Source organism: Bufo bufo, chromosome 2, assembly GCF_905171765.1.
Source record: "Bufo bufo chromosome 2, aBufBuf1.1, whole genome shotgun sequence".
Classification (NCBI taxonomy): domain Eukaryota; kingdom Metazoa; phylum Chordata; class Amphibia; order Anura; family Bufonidae; genus Bufo; species Bufo bufo.
Genome location: NC_053390.1, coordinates 133810870 through 133829561, shown reverse-complemented (window position 1 = coordinate 133829561; position 18692 = coordinate 133810870). Strand labels below are relative to the sequence as shown.

Genomic DNA, 18692 nt, shown 5'->3' with positions numbered 1-18692 from the left:
TTACGAATCACATTTGTGTAATTAATCACACTGAATATATTAAGAGGTACACGCAACGTACAAACATTGGGTTTTGTCAGACAGAAAAAATAATATTAATTGATAGGCAATGCAACAGTGGCACTAGCTCAGCAACACGAATAAAAGCAGCTGATCACACTCATAGGGAAAAGTTGACACCCTCTGATCATAATACTGTATAATGACAGTGGATATGGCTCTATACCTCAACATGGATTAGGCAAGAAAAATATACTGCAAGAAAGACGATTTCTTGCATATTTTACTGTACACAACGATTATATACAAATATTCACATTGATCTGTGCTATGCAACCAATATGTTTTGGAGATTTTATTGATCACTGCACTAGTTAATTCTACCTTTGCCCCATTTTAACTAGAAAAATATTTAGATTTACATATTTGAAATAAAAACAGTATTAGAATAGCTAAGCTCCCCTACAATCATTACACTTGAATAACCTCAATATATTAGGATATTGCAAATGTATGCCAGATGTTGAAAATATTTCAGTTTGTTTCCTCTGTTCCCTCACTCCTAACCCCTAGTTAGAAAGAAAAAGCATGTTACTTAAAACAAATGTTGCATAAATCAATAGTACAAGTGACTATAAGAAACTTTGTAATATATCTTATTAGAGGGAATTCCCTCTTCCTCCACTTATGAGCCGCATCTGCTCCCTCTGCGTCCTGCACTGATCATTCACCCTCAATTCACATCTAAAATCTATCTTTAGAGGGGAAGCAGACTCATTAATCCAGGTTACATGCTGCCTTTGGAACTATATAGTGAGGGTAGAGAGTAGAAGAAGGATTGAGCTGCTGGATAGGCAGAGTCACCAAGAGATTCTGCTGCTGATTCTAGTAAATTTTAAATCAGTGCTGGATTTACAGTCACACTGCTTAGTACTGCTATGTACAGATGTAGTCAAGCTAAAGTTGACTCCGATAACACATGTCACAATGTTATCTCGGCTATCCAATTATCCTGTTGCAAAGTCAACACATTAACATTAAAAGTTAACATTTTCTTGCCATTCTTTACTTACAATGCATTAACCATTAAGTTGACCATGTTGCTGTTGCTTTTGAGGGTGTGCTACAAAGAGATGGGGCAAAAGCTCCACTTCTCTGTATGTGCAGTGTAAGGGAGACATCGTAGCAGCTAGTCTGCACCCACTGGCTCACAGGATGCTAAGAATTAGAGATAGAAATTTAGGAGAAAGGAATTGATGAGGGGAAAATGGTAAAAATTCAGGATACAAGTTATATAATGCCCAGATATAGTGTTATTCCACATGTACCACACAACAGCTGATTCCTCAAACTCACCTAAAATGACAGATGAACTTTAAAAGTTTCAACAGAGAAAATGTTGAAATATGTGAATAATCATAAAATGCTAACATTTCTCAAGAACATCTTAATGTTCTGAGTTTACTCTCTGGTAGTCCCTTTTGGGTATATATGTTTACTGCAGCATAGCAGATGCTCATAATAAGGGGTCATTAAGAAGGTGGGGATCTAAACATTCCAGGTGTGATGTGTTGGGATAGCAACCATATATTTACTAGCAATATGTGGGTGTTGCTATTAACATATGATTGATCTTCACATTTGACAAAAGCAATCTACTTGAGAAAATATAACTTAGTAATGAATAAGTATTTTAAAAGATGTGCTTCATTAATCAGTTTCAATAAAACATAGTTTACAAAAATGCATATCCTCCTTTTAATGAATGTCATTAATTTTCATGCCTACACTAGTGGTGCTGGCATTCCAATAGAAAAATAAAATTGTCGCAAGAACAGAAATTTTGATGTAGATTAGAGCATGCCAATGACTTTGTGACTAATGGAAGAGTCCACTCAATATGGGCCATGTATCAATATTGTGTAATATTTTTGTTTTAAATAGAAAACCTATTATAAATAGATTGCACCTTGAATGTAAGGAAAGTCTAGGTTACATACTACTATATTTTGTCTGGAAATGGCTGTAAATAATGTTTACGCATTTGTTAGGCGTTACTAAAAGTGCAGAAGAGAACGTTTCACACAGGCTCTGGTGGCTAAAAGGAATCAATGGCCCTAATACCCTATAGGAGGACACTAGTGCTATAAATGGCATATAATGGCTGGGGGACCCTATTACAGATTTTACAGCTGGGCTCAGAAGAGACTTACTGGCCAGGCCATTTGTTTTGTAATTCTTGTCTTTGCCAATATCTGAGGTTTTAAGTTGAGTAATATACAAGTGAATGTGGTGTTAACCCATCATATGTTTTAATGTTTCTATCATACAATACAATACATGACACTTAGTAATAAAAAAAAATACCATTATTACTATTCTCTTAAATTTTTCCAAGGTAGTAGCCCAAGTTTATAATTTACTTCTTGCTATGGCATGTCAATTAATTACTATCAATGCTGCTTGCTCTGCCCTATCTGTAAGGGTGGTAATATGCATTAGATGAAGGCTGGCCATTAGTGCTGAGAAAAGCAAAGCTGAATTCAGTATGAAAAAAACTTTGGGGGTCATTTACTATGCTGAAATCGGATGTATTTCAGGAGCACATATCAGCGCAATGGTTAGTTGTGCTGCTATCTGCGACTTTGTCCCGCTCACTCCAGGTCTAAATAAGCGGCCGTGGTGTGGGCGGGGAAGGGCCACTCAGAAGCTGTCTTACATTTAGAACTGGTGCTGGATGTGCCAAAGTTATGGAGAGGCCTGTGTCTCTGCATAATTTCGGCAGATCGACTGCCAGTTTAGGGCTTTATCAATACGGCATCTAAAACGCCAGTCTTAATAAATGTGCCCCTTATCTGGCGCAGTCTCCGCTATTGTCCTGTGAGCTAAGCATAAGGAGAGACGTGGCAAGTGCTCATGTGCTAGGGACAGCGTTGCTGAAAACGCATAATAGTAATAATTGGAGAGGGAGAGTGCACGGAGACTTATTCTGTGTCAGTTTTATTTATTTATTCCTACATTTACTTATTTACTTATCCTACATCAGTCATAAATCAAGATAAGTAATTTACCAATCATATGGAAGCCTTTATTATTTCGTGCCAGAGTGCCAACCAATACCAGTCTGCACCAGGCCTTAGTGATGACCATCCTCATCTTTTGCTGGCTTTACTTCTTCTAAATCATCCTTCAAAGTCTCCCTGTCCTAGAAAAGTCAGCAAGATGCAGAGAGAGGAGGAGCTGGAAGTTCCCGATGACATATTCTCATCGATATTAGATGATGTAGAAAAGGAGGAAAAGCAGATGGCAGAAGAAGGGCTTCCACCTGTAAAGCAGGAGAGCACTGGGGTTGGAGAAGTGGGTACAGCCCCTGGTGGGGAGGGTGCCCATACCCTAAGCAAACCACGTGAATGCCACGGTAAGCGCAGACCGCAGCATACAAAGGTTAATATGTCGGCATCAGTGTATTCACCGATACTCCCATATACAGCAGGTGCTCGGCTTTCAGAAACAACCTGCTGTTGATTGATGGACGCAGTTCCTGCACCAGCCTGATCAAAGCATCATACATACACTCACCTAAAGAATTATTAGGAACACCTGTTCTATTTCTCATTAATGCAATTATCTAGTCAACCAATCACATGGTAGTTGCTTCAATGCATTTAGGTGTGTGATCCTGGTCAAGACAATCTCCTGAACTCCAAACTGAATGTCAGAATGGGAAAGAAAGGTGATTTAAGCATTTTTGAGCGTGGCATGGTTGTTGGTGCCAGACGGGCCGGTCTGAGTATTTCACAATCTGCTCAGTTACTGGGATTTTCACGCACAACCATTTCTAGGGTTTACAAAGAATGGTGTGAAAAGGGAAAAACATCCAGTATGCGGCAGTCCTGTGTGCAAAAATGCCTTGTGGATGCTAGAGGTCAGAGGAGAATGGGCCGACTGATTCAAGCTGATAGAAGAGCAACGTTGACTGAAATAACCACTCGTTACAACCGAGGTATGCAGCAAAACATTTGTGAAGCCACAACACGCACAACCTTGAGGCAGATGGTCTACAACAGCAGAAGACCCCACCGGGTACCACTCATCTCCACTACAAATAGGAAAAAGAGGCTACAATTTGCACAAGCTCACCAAAATTGGACTGTTGAAGACTGGAAAAATGTTGCCTGGTCTGATGAGTCTCGATTTCTGTTGAGACATTCAAATGGTAGAGTCCGAATTTGTCGTAAACAGAATGAGAATATGTATCCATCCTCTGATGGCTACTTGCAGCAGGATAATGCACCATGTCACAAAGCTCGAATCATTTCAAATTGGTTTCTTGAACATGACAATGAGTTCACTGTACTAAAATGGCCCCCACAGTCACAGATCTCAACCCAATAGAGCATCTTCGGGAGCTTCGTGCCCTGGATCTTCGTGCCCTGGATGTGCATCCCTCAAATCTCCATCAACTGCAAGATGCTATCCTATCAATATGGGCCAACATTTCTAAAGAATGCTATCAGCACCTTGTTGAATCAATGCCACGTAGAATTAAGGCAGTTCTGAAGGCAAAAGGGGGTCCAACACTGTATTAGTATGGTGTTCCTAATAATTCTTTAGGTGAGTGTATATGGCACTGGGATGTAAGTGATGTACTGCAGCACCATACATAATTCTTATGATAAGTCTTTTGATAATGCACGTTACTAATTATCAAGGGATCAAAGTGCACTAATAAGTAATTGCCTTCATTAACAATATGCCAGACACATATTCACACAGTACCATCTTAAATATCACACATGGTGGGATAAGTTGTGTGTGTGCTTGTTATACCTGTAAATTAAAAGGTGAGATATCAGAATGAACATGAAATAAGCACCAGGAAACATAAGGCACGAGGGGCTAGCACCATGAGCATTTGGGTGCTTATTCTATACCTGAAATTATAGACTCAACAGTCAGTCAAGAAACTGAAAGTGATGGGATGGTACAAAATATATATATATTTTTTTTTTCATCATTTGACAAATTTCTAGACAGATGAAAAATACCTATGAGACAGTATGAATAGTGTCCACTGAAGATTGTTCATTCACTGAATGTATTTTATTCCATCACAAGAAAGCAGTTAACATTCATGGATGCATTAATCAGTGTTTGTTAAGCCCAAGACAGATGAGAGATGTGTTTCTATCTCCTGATAAATTTACTAAACTGTATTAAATCAGTAAGTGTGAAAAAGAATAATAACTGGAAATATGGAGGAAAACAGACAATAAATAGCATCATTCAGCTAGTATATAAAAACCTTATTAATACTAGATAAGCATTGAAATACATTTACAGAAATTGTAATTTACTGCGAGTAAAGCTAGGGTTTAGGCCTTGTGGTGAGCCATAAAAATATAATGGAGTTGTCTTATTTACAAAAAAAACGTTTTGATGACACCAATTAGGGCACATGGACACCATAGAGGGTGCCCCTTTTAAAGGGATATACCCATCTTAGATCTTGATGGCATATTACTAGATAGGTGGGACCCCCAAAGTGAAGAGAGAGCAGCTTTGCATGTGTGGCCACTAGGCTTGAGCGAATTAAGCCTCGGATCACAGATCCGAAGTCAATTTGTTGAAAAACCTTGTTGTTAATGCTGTTTCCATATAGTATTCAAATGTATTGGCTCCGTGAAACCATAATTTGTGTTGCTTTAAGTTTCACAAGACTTCAGTGAATTACTACAGTGTTCCTATCTGTATGTTTCTGATCCGAAGCTTGATTCGCTGAAGCCTAGTGGCCACCCTCCATTTACCACTATGGCAGTTCCGAAAATAACTGGGCATTGGCTGAGCTGTTTTCAACAGTCTCAGTGGTGAATGGGGAGGTGTCCATTCACCGCTGTGGGACTTCAGTGAATAGCCAAGTGCGCTCACTCACGCAATTTTCAGAATTTCTATAGCAGAAAATTGAGAGCTCTCTGTGGATGTGCGGTGTGCTCATCATTTCGGCGGCTCCATTCTGGAGAGAAGAGGATGCCCCAGAGATGACATTCTAGCGATATGCCATCAATGTCTGACATAGGAACTCTCTTTAAAGCTTAAAAGTTAAAGGGTTTGTCCCACTATAACAACAAATTCCTATCCACAGAATTGGAGTAGGTCCAGCCATTGAGCTCCCCTGAGTGAAAGGAGTAATGGTAACTCATGAGTTCCACCATTCCATTTATCTCTAAAAGACTGCCAGAGATAACCAAACACTACACTTGACATGAGATAGACATGAGATGGCCAGCAGCAAACATGTGTGTGTTTGTTGTTACACTCACTAAGGGGACTCAGGGACCCTCATTTTTACAATCATTGGGGTCAGACTGCTGGGACCTATGGATAGTTGAAAAGTTGTTATGGTCCAATAACCACTTAAAGTTCTACCTTCCATTGGCTTTGAAGTTGTAAAATATAGATTTTATTTTTGTAATATACATTTATTACCTTTTTTGGCTGATTGGTCTGTTGGTCTAAATCTTTTCCTATCGGAGAACAGTAGAAATCACAAAAACATATCCAAGCATTCATGAATGGTAGTTAGAGGATTTGTCCAGGATTAGAAAAACATGGCTGATTTCTTCCAAAAACAGCTCCGTACCTGTCCAAGGGTGGTGCCTGGTATTGTAGCTCAACTCTACTGAAGTCAATGGGGCTAAGCTGCAATACCACACACAATCTGTGGACAGGTGTGGTGCTATTTTTGGAAGACAGCCCCACGGTTTTCTAGCCCTAAAAAACCCTTTAAGGCTTGAGTACCTAACATTTAAAGAAGTCATCTGATTTAGACAATTCCTTTTTGTTAATAGGATCTCCTGATAAGTATATTACATGAAATACCATTGCTGGGCCCCAAGTAATCTGATGAAATCAGTTGGGGAACCCAGTGAAGAGTGTTTAGTTTCCCTGCAGCACCCCACAAGTAAAATGAAGCCCACTGAAAGCAATCACTGTCTGTATAATGCATGGATGTGAAAACCGTGAAAGCCACTCATTGTTAGTTGGTCCTTTGCTAATAGATAAGGGTACTGAACTGGGGACTCCAACTGAAAAAGGGGATGTTAAAGGGATTCTGTCACCAAGTTTTGGGCTATAGAGCTGCGGCCATGCACGGCTAGATCGCCGCTAGCATGTCCGCAATATACCTGTCCTAGAGGGCTGTGTGCTTTTAATTTCTTTAAAAAAGGATTTTAGAGATATGTAAATTAGTCTTGTATGTGTCCAAGGGGCTGTACGAACCTTCCTGGAGCCCAGCCACGCTCGCCTGTGAAGGAGCCCAGCACCGCCTATGTCCTCCGAATCTCCTCCTTTCATCAACGATAGATTGCCGTAATCTCGGGATGCGCGAGCTCGCGCATGCGCAGTGACGGTATAGTGTTCCTTCCCTGTGCTGGCATCGGGCTCAGGGAAAGAACTGTGCGAGCTCGCGCATCGCGAGATTACGGCAATCTATTGTTGATGAAAGGAGGAGATTCGGATGACATAGGCGGTGCTGGGCTCCTTCACAGGCGAGCGTGGCTGGGCTCCAGGAAGGTTCGTACAGCCCCTTGGACACATACAAGACTAATTTACATATCTCTAAAATCCTTTTTTAAAGAAAATAAAAGCACACAGCCCTATATGACCGGTATATTGCGGACATGCTAGCGGCGATCTAGCCGTGCATGTCCGCAGCTCTATAGCCCAAAACTTGGTGACAGAATCCCTTTAAGGAGAATAGTAGAATTTCCAAGCTGGAATCTCTGAATGACACAAAGGCAAACCTCATGTATAGATCTGAAATGTTCGGATGGCACGGCACTGTCTCTTTGTATGACTGAACTACATTGATACAATATTCAGAACAGCAGAAGCATTTATTGGTGTTACTGTACATTTAATTTGCTTCCCTTGTATTTTTATTGTTTTTGTTTCTGAAGAAGATAGTTAGCAGTGTTTTTTAAGCATACACTAACTGTAATTTGCCTTCCAGGAATGGAAAATTAGTTATTTGCAATTTTAATTATCTCACATAATAAAATTTAAACCATGCTTTAAAAAGGTGTAATTGTTCTGGTTTCAGACTCATAAAACTAAGCATATACTATACGAATAACTTTAGTAGAATTTGGTTTCTGCACGTTGATTCCATGGTCGTGTATTGATTTGGCATGTGTGTCCCTTTTATGAAAAATGAAGTGCACACAGGATATGGTAGAGGTAGTGACCCAGTTCTGTTCCTGAGAACACATGATGTACACTCCAGGCCTCCTAGACAAGATAAGCTATTGGTTGTCCTGTTCTATGTGATGGCCATGTCTGGCTTATTTATCAAAATTACATCAGAAGGGATAGGACACAGAGAGGAGCTTTGTTGTATAGGAGTAGTATTGGATATGCACCTGGAGACTACTTTAAAGTCCTGATGAGACTGAACGTCTGACTAGTCAAGATTCCCTCATGCCAATGATATTGTAATAAATGTAGCTATTATAATGTCAATTTATATTTTATTCCCTACTGGAATTTTTAGGCTTCAGGGCAGTATTTTTGTCACATATTGTACTTTTCTTGATTTCATTTTTTTTCCTATTCAAATGTTTTTATTAAAGGGGTTTTCCAGGAATTAGATATTGACAATCTATCCTCAGAAATGGTCATCAATATCATATCTGAAAATTACCCCACCAATTAGCTGTTTGTAGGGCCACAATTCCCCAAAAAACATTTCAGTTAAGACAATGTCATGACTTGAACAAGAGAAGTTATTAAGTTGACAGATCTATTTTAATATTACCCTAACAGATTTATACTGCATCCGCTAAAGTTCCCAAAAGTAACAGATAGGGGGGGTTGAAGACTTTGTGTGTCACATGACCCGTCTTGATCATTTAGCTTTGAAAAATGATCATCTGACATATTTCACAAATCCTTAGAAAAAGGAGTCACAGATTGTATCACATGATCCTTTTCAGAACTGTTGAGTGGCAGAGAAGGTGTATGTAATGTACCACATGACTCCACAGAGCTCCACTCCGAGTCTTAATATAGACATCTCACATTTAGTTTTCAAGTGCTCATCTACGTATGTGTTCAAATATGCATTAGAGATCCTGTTAGGAACCTCAGTCACAGATTCCATCAAAAATATTGGATGACATAGTGCTGACGAACTCAGTGCTGGAAACCTAATGGGCCCCCTTATAGCCAATGGAGTCCATTGGCCAACATTAGTGTTCATCATGTGATGGATCCAGCATCTCTGTCATTTTCCTACAATGGAGCAGAAAAATGAAAATATTTGGAAAAGGGGAGGTTGATTTGAACTTTTAATAATTTTATATTTTTGCAATTTTTACTTTTTACACAACTTTTAGCCCCTTTAGAACACTAGAACATGAGATCTTTTGATCCCTTGTCCCATACACTATAATAGAGATCTATTATGGTGAATGGGATTCTGATGCATTGCCTGCTGAGCTGTGCCTCATGCACAGCTTGCAGGCAGATTACCATGACAGGCCTGGGAACCTTCAGCATGCCACAGACTGTCATGGTAACCGGTCGGAGCCCCGCAATTTCACTGCAGCGGCTTCAATTGGAAGACAAAGGGAGCCACATCCCTCTCCCTAACCCCTCATATACAGTGATTGCTTTTGAATGCTGCATCTGAGAGGTTAAATGACCAGTTTTGGCATTATCGTCAATCCCAGTCATTGCAGCCAGGTATATAGAGCTGACACCTGCCATGTATGGAGTGGGCTCAGTGCAGCAGCCTGGCTCCACACAAGTCCTTACATGTACAGCATCATGCATTGGGGAGTTAAAGGGTTTGTATGGGATTTACAAAAAGGATTTAATTTGAATTTTTAATTTTTTTACCAATAAATACATAGAGTCTCACTGGTCCAAGGAGCATGTTTGACATTGCAGCCCATTCAGTGATTGCCAATATCAGCTGTAGTCCTTGGACAGCTATGCTTGTGTTTCACGAAAAAAGAAAATAGACCCCTTTACTTAAATTCTAGACTACCACCTTAATTCCAAAAAGTTTCATTTGTTTATGTGAATCCATTATAAACTTAAAATAAATACCCATGATCCTGTGCAGTGACAAAACTATTGGTAACTTTTGAGTAATGCTGAAAGCAGTAATAAGCTTGTGGTTCAGATAACACAACATGAAAGTGACAATAGTGTGAATTTCAGATTCACAATCTAAGATGGTCTCTCGTTCCAGCATGCATATGCCAAGCTAGAGAGAATATGCAATGACAGACTGTATTACACGGTTGGCTTTCTGTTTTTCTTAATTGTTTGTCTCTACTTTTCTGCTTGGCAAGAATCTGAAGTGGGAGCTACATAATGCAGCTCACATTTGTCTGGCTAATTAAGACCTGACAAATCATAGCATTGGCACATTACATGCTTCATCAGACAAAACCCGACTTTTCAAATATTAGTAGTAAATGGTCCTTCTATGGTTAGTCAACTAATTGCTCATTCAGTTGACTTGCTTATCTCTTCAGAGCTTTATGAGAGGTAAATTTATGGGCAATAATATGATTATACATAAAAGGCATGATACTCCCAGGTCCACTGAAATTGTGATGCAAGGCTCTACACGCTAAGGATCTTTTTATCCAGCTGGATAAACATGAAATAGACTCACACTATATAAAGTGTGAGATTAATGCCAGGGGGCCATGTTTCTGTTCTGTTTCATTATCTACTTTTCTGCATTTTGAAGAATTAAAAATCCTCTATATGAAATTTCTGCATGAAGAATCTTAATCAAGTTAAAGTGGACAAGTGCTGAAAATAGACTTCTGCTAATATATAATATAATGAAATACAACACCACAATTATTACTCTATATTTTAGTCTTATTCATAACTTTTTTTGTATTTAGCTAGATATTATGCATACCTTGGTCATGCTATTAAAAACAAGTTTTTTTAGAACAGTTATATTTTGATATTAGATCATATAAATATAATGTCAGATACCCGATTCTCAAAAATAGCATCCAGTCTACTTGTGGCCATTGTTACCTTTTTTTCTCTGTAAATCTAAGGAGCCCTAGAAGCATAAACCTCTACCTATTATGCCTGGGCAGACCAGACACCAGATGGTCAAATGAGCAGTCAAGGAGTTCATCATCTGAGTCCAGAAAACAGCAGGATAATAGTTGGGATCAGGCAGGCGATAGGTCAGGTTTGGCAGCAATCATCACTAGAATTGGCAGACAATGAAGATTCATAGGGTCAAGTATCGAAATATAACATTAACATTCATATGAAAGGCAAGGGTCTCTAGACAATTAGTTCTAGATAGGGACAGATTTGACACCAATATGGGACCTATGTAAAATTTTATAGCGAGAATGGTCATTTTTATGATCTCAGATGTGCTCCTCCTGACTTCCATATATGTACCCAGGAAGATACGTGTCCGTGCTGCAGCCATATACTTCTTCCTCCTTGTATTAATGAATATAGGCAAATATTAAAATGTAAAGGTAGTTGTAACCTATCGATGTCAATTAAGCTTAAAAAAGAAAACCACTTTAAAGCAAACCAGAGACTTATACTGTCCTGAGAGCAGGATATTATAGAGGAAGAGAAACTGAATTAGTGAACTAAATCCTGAGAGGACTCCTTGAAGAAACAGTGAGAGTCCTGATTAGCCTACCCACATGCGGGTATTGACGACTTTTCCTGTATCAGTGTGTATACACAGAGGCTTTTAATCACCCTGTGTGGGTGGTGCAATCAGGACTCTCACTGTCTTTCCTAGGAGTCCTGTCAGGATTTACTCTGATTTTTGCTCAGAAATCCTGTTCCAAATCACATGAAACTATATCTCACAGAGCTCAACTTCTCTATCTCTACCATATTCTGCCCTCAGAGCAGCAGAAGTCACCCATTAGGTCCATATTAAGTGCCATTTAAAACACTTAAAGATCTGGAATCATAGATTTCAATGGCAAGCTATTACAGAACACCGCAGAGCACTTATATCTAGTGGTCTTATCCATGTAGCTTCAGCTGAGTGCAGCTGGGTCATTATTGTCTTCCGTGGAAGATTTGTCACGGCAGGTGATTGGCAAAGTGATAATATGTACCCTCAATAAGAGAAAAGGAAGCAGGGAATTTCACACTGTGAGATCTATCTCTTTGTGACAGGTCTTGTGTGTGTAAATACATGCATTCTAGTTCATGTGTGACAAGCGACAAATACAATACTACATATAGGCACTAAATATACAGTAGGTGGCAGTTGTATTACTACATACATACTTTACATGATAAAGGTATAGCCAATATTTTAGAGTTCTATAATATCTGGATGGTTGGCTTACAATTCCATAAACCACCCTAAATGATTGCTTCTTAACCCAATCTTCATGAATGGTAGCCCTTGCAATATCTACTGAAAAAAATATTGGGGTCATTTATCAAACTGGTGTAGAACTAGCTTAGCTTTCCATAGCAACCAATCAGATTCTACCTTTCATTTTCCAAAGGAGCTGTCAAAAATGAAAGGTGGAATATGATTGGTTGCAAAGGGCAACTAAGCCAGTTCTACTTTACACCAGTTTGATAAATGACCCCATATGTGTACTGTGATATTATATTTTTTGCAAAATCATTCACCTAATATTAAAACTGAACTCATGGGAGTGCACTTAACAATGCTGCAGTGCTGAGAGATGGCAGACAGAGCTCTCCTCTCAATATCAAATGTCCTCTTCAGTTGAGTACCAGGCATACACCTTGGCAGTTAGTATAAAGAGGTTGTCTCATCAACCTGTGGTAGCAAAACAAGATTTCTTCAGTAAATAATAGTGACTATGGAGGTTCAAGTAGTCAAATTATTGGCAATCAGGCCATCATTGGGATGGATGTTTAGAGACGAGATTGTCTTCATGAGAGTTGAATACAACTGTACTGAGTATCAGCATCCTCTCTTCTTTTCCTGTCAAAAGGACTGAAAAATGGGAGTGCTGAGGTCCACTTATGGACTAGGGCCCATCCCTTGGTGCACTGAAGCTCTAATTTACATATAGAAGAATTTACACCATCCAGGTATCTTTATAACCAGCAGGATCAACTATATCATGCAAGTATGCCTGGTTTTATAGCATTTATCCTGTTGATTGGTTCTCTTTAAAAGAATACATGTCACCACAAAATGCAGTGCACTCTGCAGGAAACATATTATAGAGCAGAAGGAGCTGAACAGATTGATATATATAGTTTTGACAGAAAAGGTTTCAGTAAAAACAGTAACTTATACATTCATATTGCTGCTTTTTCTGACTTCTGTTGTACATGGGGCAGTGTTATCAGTGATTGAAAGCATTTTCTGCATTGTGCTTTGGGGTGACAGGTTCTCTTGAAGTGGTTTGAATTGTGGAACTCTTAGTTTTAGGACAATGCAGGAAGTTTAATAAAAGTTTTATTTAAGGGATAGGGAGTTGCTGGATCCTATTTGTAACACAACCCCCTGAAAGACTTTTTACATCCTGTATCTTATGACAGATGTTTTAAAAGGGTTATCTCATGAAGACAACCCACTGAAATGGCCGGCCATGTCATGCATGGGTGAGCTAAATCTCTCTTATATAATGGGTCTGATTTCTGATTCATGAATGGAGGTCCTGAACAACTGGTGACCTCCCTCTATGATATCCATATGCTCAAATAGAACATAGAGTATGGTTTAATTTAATGAAAGTTTGATGAATATGTGTTGATAATGGGGATAGAGGACACCTCTGGTGGAGACTTATTTCTCAGGAGAAGAAATGGATTGTGTATTGAAATGAACTGTGCTTGATCACTTTATACCCAGACATTGTCTGCCAGGGAAGAGTTGGGACTCCCCATTCTTATTAGGTTGTTGTTCAGTCTGGCTAAAAACAGTATGTTTGGTTGACAATGCTCAAATGTGTACAGAGACCTTTAGAAAGTGACAGCTACTTATCAACAACCACAGGAGTATCCTTAATACTAAAAGAAAATGTGTTGTCACTACAATATCACATTTGTCTACAGCTATTTTTTTGTACACCAACCTAGTTTTCTATATTGTTTCATGCAGACATAACCCAAAGAGCCAGCATTTGAACCATTCCATTATACGGCAAGTATTACATATATCATATAGACACATAGCCAATTAAGATTTTTTTATAGCAGCTGTCTCCATTTTTTATCGAGATGACATCTTGAGAAGAAAGCTTCTGAAGAAGCAGAGAACATCCTGCTTTACACACACACACACACACACATATCTTTCGCTTTTACTCACACTTTCTGGGAATAAATTTGCACAAGAAGGCAGCCGCTGAGATGAGGAAGCTAAATGATAACAAGAAATTATTATTTTATTTTTTTCACAAAATTCAATTTTAAAGCTTTTGCCTACCTGCAGCAAATAAACAGCAATTTAGTCAATTAATTTCAAAATCAGAATAAACTAAATATTACTTTGGACAGATATCTAGAAAATGTTTGAGGGAGAATTTTACTGATTTTACGCTTCACTGCAAGCAATGAGCTTTTTCTCACGGCAGGTAACTGTTTACTCTACTTACGATCACAAACTCACCAATACTCACAATTTTTTAAAATGTATATTTTAAGGAAATGTTAACTGAGCGTATGAAATTATTTTTAAATATGTCCAAAAATAGCTCTGTGCTATGAGCATTTAACCACCTTTTTATATTCGGCACATGAGGCCATTAGGAAAACATATTTAGTCAAAGCTCAAAAAGATCCCACATTGTTTCAGTGAAATGCTGAGCTTCCACCATAGGTAATGCTGAATTAAAAACAGTCTCACCTCCCCCTTTCCTCTTCAGTTCTGATGATCTCCCACTGTGCAGTGCTTTAATTGCAATTCTGGTTGAGCATCATGGGAAATTTTTCGAAATTTCAGTAACAGTTAAAAAAAATAGATCAAGTCTTTTCAACCTTTCTCAGCAAGGACCTTAATTAAATCTTGTGATCACCTCATGGCCCATTATACTTAAACATATATCAATTTTAGAATATCTTTCCTTCTTATATCTTCACTAATTATTTCATTATTATTTAGAACAAATTAGGTCTAACAACTGGAAGCATACAAAATAATTGTACTAAGTTACTTACAAAGTCTAAATTAGTTTGCGCAGCATTGTAAAAAATATTTATGAAGGGCATCTATCTGACCAGTTACAGAGACTTTTATTTTAGGTTAAAGAGCTAGTGTATACTTTTTAAAATATTTCTTCAATTCCAAAATATAAGGTTAGGTAGAATGGCGTAGATTTATCTTCTATTAATGACCCATGAACAAAATGGCCCACAGCTACTAATGGAATTTGGCCAATTTTGTGGTGTAAGTTGTGCCCAATATTGGTGCAAATGTTTTTAGACACATTTATGAAGCATTTGCAAAGACACGCCCAACTTTTGGCACAAATATTTAATATAAACTAAGCCAACAAATAACTGGTGTAAAGTTAGACACAAAGACACTCCAGATTTACAATAAAGCGGGGATCACTGTGATACATTAGGAGCATTCTTAGGGCGCCTGTGGAAGGGTGTAATGTATCAAATGCGCAGAGCTAGAAAAGTGGAGTGTTTTGCCGGTTTTGGCTGAATTCTTGTTACAGGCAGTGTAAATTTTCATTCATGCCATATACACTACAAAAATGCTAAGGGGAGGGAGCCAGGTATGGGTGGGCATGGAGCAAGAAGCTAATGAGCCACAGAACAAAAGCTGCATGGGCTGTTTACCCTCTAGGACTAGAGTGCATCTGCAATTTCTGTAACCCTACAGCTACCCCAAGTTTGTGAGATTAACCCATAATGATGTTGAAGGGACATGGTGTTCTAAAATATTCATATGGGCAGCCAGGTGAATTTGCCTTTAGTCACTACAATGCTTGCTTTGCTTAAATAGAGTGAAAAAGTTAAATTTCCATCAATAAAGAACATTTCTGCATTCCTATTGCAGATTTTTAGGACATATGAATTAGATTGCGACTACTGAGACCACTGACCTCAAAATCCACTGTACTCAATTATCATTCCTGGAAGAGAAGGGCCTATACACATACGTTCACTCATCATGAAGGAGATAGTAAAATACTATTGGGCAATAAATTGGGATCTCCAATCCAGGAATCTTATCTCTCAATCAAAGCAAAGAGTGGCTACAAAGAGGACATCTCACACTGAAGGACCAGGAATATATATCATCTAGACCATTCATACTAAACAGAAAGAAAGTATGTAATGCTTTATTTGTCCTGTGGTGGCACTAAAAGGGGATAGAACATTTTCTGCTGGGTTCCACCAAAGATTATAGATAATTGCTGGGGTCCCCAACAGTGAGGCATCCTTTGATACGTTTATTGTCCAGGGTGGGGGAAGTCGGCCTTCAAGCAGAAAGATATTTTGCGGAATGGAGAACCCCTTTAAAGTGAATCAAAGATACAGAAACAGCTGAGAATGCTTGGCTCTGTTTTGCTAAATGGTGGTCCCTGTTGTCAGTGTTTGGTCTCATCAGATCTTTCGCCAACTGTGACTTTGAAGGGCTTACATTTTCCAACTGGTTAAGTCATGTCACATTTTCCATACAGAAGCTGGCACATGGGTATGGAAAGTATATGTGGTGGTGGTGTCCGGACTGGTTTCTGCATTATTTCTTCTTTGTGCATGTTTCTACAGCGATCTGTTATAAGACTGCATCTGTAAGAAACAAACAAGCTAGAGTTAATACAGATACATTCTTCACCGTCCCTACAGAATATTTCTTGCTCTGGGCCAAACCAAAAAGTAATAATTCTGTCAGTGTAAAACCACTGTATTTGTTTTAATAGGTTTATAGCACAAGTCTGTAAAACGAACATTAAATTATCTTTATATGTAGTTAAATATTCAGTAACTTAGTATTTTTGTGTGTTTCCATTAACCTCTTCTCTGCGAGTCTCTTTGTCTTACAGAAATGTATTGAAAGCCTTATAGATCACAGAATGTTTTACTGTCTATATACTATGTATATGTATATGTATATGTATATATATATATATATATATATACACACACACACACATGTAGAGAGAGTAGTCAGGTGCCGGTATCATAGGAAGACCGGATGACTTAACTGAATGCACTTTGAGCAATTTTAATAGGAAGTGAGGGTTTCCAAGCATTAGCACTGACCTCTATACAGCTGCAGTAGTCCATCCAACACTTACTTCTGTAATCAGCAGCTATAACTTCCCCCATCATAGCGCTGCACATACATCCTATGCAGAACTGTCCAGTCTTCATCTGCTGCCTCCTCTCTGTTCATTAAATGAAACTGATCTTGAGATTGCATGATTTTTGTAATGTTGACTTATTTAATACATGGATATGTGTGCCCGCCGTGTGGCCTCTCCATCCAGTGACTGTCTATGCTACACTCGGGTTGCTTTGATGCTTATCACTTACAATGAATATAAATTTCATATTTTTTTTTATAATTCTTTCTCTTTGCATTAGAGACAGTTACATTAAAAATCTTATCCTGTATGATGTTTGTGAATCAAAAAAGTTCTGAATATGACTGAATTAAGAATTGATCCAAATGCTATTTCCATAGTTAACATAGTCAGCAGAAATACCTACATTAGTATATTTATCCATGACTTTACATTTTTCATGGTCGTTCATGATGAAAGGACATATTTTGCTCTTGGTCAAACTTTTAAGTAATAAGACTAGTAACTAGTGGCTAGAAAGTACCGTGGTCACCCAAAGCAACCAATCAGATGGCTTTCTATTTCCAAATTTGGCATTGGAAAAGCTGGAATCTGATTAGTGAGTATGAGCAACTATAGATTTCTTGTCTTTAGTCATTTGTCTTATTTCACTAAAATATCAGTTTAAATATTTTTATAAATACTGTAGGTGGATTTAAACATTAACATATTATATATAAATATATATATATATATATATATATATATATATAATACATATGCAGTTGGGTCCATATATATTTGGACAGAGATAACATTTTTCTAATTTTTGTTCTGTACATTACCACAATAGATTTTGAACAAAACAATTCAGATGCAGTTAAACTTCAGACTTTAAGCTTTAATTCAGTGGGTTGAAAAAATAATTGCATACAAATATGAGGAACTAAAGCATTTTTTTAACTCAATCCCTTCATTTCAGGGGTTCAAAAGTAATTGGACAAATTAAGTAATTGTAAATAAAATGTTAATTTCTAATACTTGGTTGAAAGCCCTTTGTTGGCAATGACTGCCTGAAGTCTTGAACTCATGTGTTTCCTCCTTTTTAATGCTCTTCCAGGCCTTTACTGCAGAGGTTTTCAGTTGCTGTTTGTTTGTGAGCTTTTCTGTCTGAAGTTTAGTCTTTATCAAGTGAAATGCTCTATTGGGTTCAGATCAGGTGACTGACTTGGCCTTTCAAGAATATTCCACTTCTTTGCTTTAATAAACTCCTTGGTTGCTTTGGCTTTATGTTTTGGGTCATTGTCCATCTGTATTATGAAACGCCGACCAATCAGTTTGGCTGCATTTGGCTGGATTTGAGCACACAGTATGTCTCTGAAAACCCCAGAATTCATCCGGCTGCTTCTGTCCTGTGTC

At 38.2% G+C, this 18692-nt stretch overlaps 1 protein-coding gene across 10 annotated transcripts in view; it reads left to right on the top strand.

The window, feature by feature from the left end:
- Nucleotides 1-18692, top strand: part of MEF2C (myocyte enhancer factor 2C) — a 250728-nt gene that overhangs the window by 136481 nt on the left and 95555 nt on the right. The gene's annotated exons all lie outside the window — the stretch shown is intronic.